This window comes from Anastrepha obliqua, chromosome 1, assembly GCF_027943255.1.
Source record: "Anastrepha obliqua isolate idAnaObli1 chromosome 1, idAnaObli1_1.0, whole genome shotgun sequence".
NCBI lineage: Eukaryota > Metazoa > Arthropoda > Insecta > Diptera > Tephritidae > Anastrepha > Anastrepha obliqua.
The window spans coordinates 87,335,551-87,339,460 of NC_072892.1; the positions used below are offsets into that span (position 1 = coordinate 87,335,551).

A 3,910-nucleotide genomic window follows, 5' to 3' on the forward strand; every position below is an offset into this window, starting at 1 on the left:
GCCATTCTTAACAATTTTTTAATTTTAATGCTTTGTTCTATCGTGCACATACAGTCACTCACATTCAAAGTGGGGCAGATGCATATGAAAACTTCTAGTCATAATATCTATGTTTTGATGAAAGAAAACACGTTCTACCTTTTTCTCTTTTTTCACAAAAATTGTTTTATTTAAAAACAACAAAAAAATATATATATTCCAAGTTGCTTTATAAAATGTTAATGTATAAAAAACTGAAAAAGGACACTTCTCTGTCTCACATTTAAAGTCGGACAAACCATGTTTTGCAAATATGCATACCGTTATTTCTAAATTTTCTATATTTGTATTGTTGGCATTGTTGCCTTGTTAATCATTGGGTGAGTTTATAAAAGTATTTGCAAAATGCCGCGTAATGTTAAACAGTCTACATTGGAGGAACCCAAAATAGCAATTCAACTGCACCTAGACAGAAAATCTGAGCGAGAAATATCGAAATTGATAAAAAAAGTAACTCAACAGTGCACGATATTATTGCTAGATACAATGAAAATGGTTTCATTGCAAATAAGCATCGTGGAACCCGTCCAAAGAAGCTTTCCTCCAAAGATGAGAGCACGGTGCTAAGGGAAGTGAAGAAAAATCTCTTCATTTCTGCTCCAAAATTAACTGCGATGGTTAAAGAAGCTTCAGGGGTGGAGGTAAATCCCGAAACAATAAGAAGACTTCTTCGAAAAAATGATTTTCATGGCCGAGTTGCGCGGAAGAAGCCCCTAATAAGCAAGAAAAACCAGAATGGCCGGCTTGTTTTTGCTCGCCAATATATGGCTAAGTATTTCGAAGTGGGGGAAAAAATAACAATTTCATGGTTTTAATTTTCATTCTTTAGGTGTTATTTACTGACGAAAGTAAATTTAATTCATTTGGATGTGATGGAGGACAAGAATTTAAGAAAAACGGTTAAACACAGTGGTGAATCTGTTTGGGGATGCATGGCGGCGTCAGGAGTTAGAAAATTGCATTACATTGATGGAATAATGTATAAACACGTTTATTTAACAATTTTGAAACAAAATTTGAAAGAAAACGTGAGAAAACTAGGCATCGAAAGTAATTTTCAATTCTACCAGGACAACGATCCCAAACATTCCGCATACGACGTCAAGAGCTGGTTGTTACATAATTGTCCAGAGGTAATAAAAACCCCTGCACAAAGTCTTGACCTCAATGCCATTGAGCATTTGTGGGACGAATTCGCTCGCCGGATGCAAGAAAGGCAGTGTACATCAATTCAACTCTTGAAAATTGCTCTGCAGGAAGAATGGAATAAAATAAGCCCAGATGCTTACAAAAAGTTAATGAATTCGATGCCAAACAACGAAGTATTAATTTTGCGTTGTGTACAATTTTTTTCGATTTTTTATGTCGTGCCCGATTTTGAATGTGAGACTGAAAAGTGACCTTATTTAAGTTAAGCCTTCGTGTATATTTTATAAGAGACTTTGGAACATATTTTTTTTGTTGCTTTTAAATAAAACAATTTTTGTGAAAAAACAGAAAAAGCTAATATAGAACGTGAAACATAGATATTATGACTAGAAGTTTTCGTATGCATCTGCCCGACTTTGTATGTGAGTGACTGCTATCTGTCTACTTGACTTATGTATGTCACATAAGGGTACCATCTGGGAATTATTTATTACTAACATCTAAGCTTCACTTTTCAAAGACCCCTTACGTGTGCAAGATTTATTCTACCATTCTTGGCTTTCTTCTCACTTCTTAGTGTATAGCTTATTCTTATTGTTCTTTTCGTTTTTTTTTTTTTTTTGGTACTGACGTTACAGCTCTTGGAAAGGACCGAAACCGATAGAACTTCAGCTAGGTCGCATCCAATGACCTCGTATGATCTCATTTTGTGAATTCAATTCAATATTTTATATGAGAAGAGCCACTGAGAACTTTTAATTTATGTTAATAATTATGCAGGTCTCATCGCTTGTCTATTTGGCTTCCTCGGCAGATAACTAGGAGCTGATCCTGTAAAAATATTCATTTGAAGCGAATGTGAAACGATAAATGAAAGGTGTAAGGTTAAGTTGGTAAAAAGTGCAGGGTAGATTAATTACAGCGTCAAACAGGATATTAATGAATTCACCATGGCGCTTAGTTAAGAAAGATTGGCTTTGAAAATTAACTGGAAAATTATCTTGACATATTACAAATATGTACATAAAATATAACTACGAAGATGCACTCAAGAAATGCATAATACCTTTTTGGTACGTGTTCACGAATGAAAATTATTTACATAAATAAATTCTTTTAACACAAACGTTTAACCAATCTGCCATAAAAATAAATTATTCATTAATTTCCTTTGTAGCCTCACCAAAGCACTCATTTTCCTGATAAATATATTTATTTACATATAAAGAGCTAAACTAAAAACTAATTACAATTTTCTGAATAGTGTTAGGTTTTTTCTTAATTTGTTTTAAAATTCAGCACCCAGAGAATCGTATAAAAAGGCGAAGTTGATTTCATTTGAAATATTCAAGTCCAAACTTCAAGATGGCAAAGTTTTTTGTTCTCGTTAGCGGTTTACTCTACGTACTTTCTATGTTGAGTATGGCAGGTAAGCAGTCACTTACATTTTATATTTTGTAATCTCTGGATCATAATATGATATGATATATGTTCTTGTAATGTTCTATTCTAAATTATTTTAGTTGCTGAAGTACCCATGCAGGAATATTTTGTAGTAACAGCTGGGAAAAAATAAAATGCCTTGCATCTGTAAATCTCTTATGATGTTTATAAAATAAATAGCAAAATAAAAAATTAAATTTATTTTGTGATAAGTTTTCTGGCAAAGAAATTTAATGGACTTGGTAAGTATCACATTATTTTTTGAGATCATGTTTGTAATCAGGGCAGCAATTACTTTAGAGTAGAGTAGAACTCATACAGTTACTCTCACTCATATACAAGTTGGTTGAAAAGTATCGGATCTTCTAATCAGCAAAGAATTAAAATTGTATGTACAATTTCAATATTAAATTTTTCAGTTGAACACAAACATACGATTTTATTTCGATTTGTCAAATCATTGTATTTGTTAATCATGGAAAGAACCGAATTTGTGCAATGGTTAACTTATTTGTTTTGGAGGTTTTATTAACAGTAGAAATTAATAAAAAATGGTGAAAGTACTTGAGTGAGCAGAAGTTTTTGCGATCCTGCAGGCATGCAAAATGCCTAAGGAACGCGGGAGCGAGAGAGATATTAACATTTTCTCAGTCAAATAGTCAAGACGCGATTCAGGCTCTGACGACGCCATGGTGTAGAACGAAATTAGAAAACTCCTGTAAGAAGGATATCAAATCGCTTAGGTGTGCAGGTAACATTTCTCTGATCTGGGTTCCAGGACATAGGAAAATAGAGGGAAATGAAATTGCTGATGAGCTTGCCAGGAAGGGGACTGAATTGGCCTCAGAGATCTCCTACTCGGGCATCAGAATTCCCTAACAGTTGCTAAAGGGAAACTGCACAAATTATTTCTCAGGAAAGCGCTTCTTCGAAAACCCATATGCTATTTCGAAAAACCTTTAGCCCCAATACGATATACGAAGGACTCAGAAAGTCCTTTGGACTCCTCGCTATTCAATTTCCAAATTCGTAGCTTTGTTTACCTGCCACTGGACGATCGGCAGACCCGCAGAAAAGCTAGGGTACCCTTTCACCTCCATTGCAGAAGCTGTGGGGTCCTTTCAGAGAAGAAGACTGTTGAGCTCTTTCTCTGTAAATGTCCGGGTTTGGCAGCTGAACGTCTAAAGGCACTGAGCGTTACTTTCTTCGACAGCCTGGGGCAGTGCGCGAACCTAAATCCAAGCAATCTCCTCCATTAAATCAACAGCTCTGGCTGGCT

The 3,910-nt window shown here is 34.9% G+C and overlaps 1 long non-coding RNA gene across 1 annotated transcript; it reads left to right on the top strand.

Annotated features, from left to right (window-relative positions):
• The first annotated feature begins 2,521 nt into the window (after positions 1 to 2,521).
• On the top strand, positions 2,522 to 2,828 carry LOC129236878 (uncharacterized). The gene is made up of 2 exons (XR_008581726.1): positions 2,522 to 2,617; positions 2,712 to 2,828. It is a non-coding gene; the product is annotated as an uncharacterized LOC129236878 (long non-coding RNA).
• Positions 2,829 to 3,910: the final 1,082 nt, after the last annotated feature.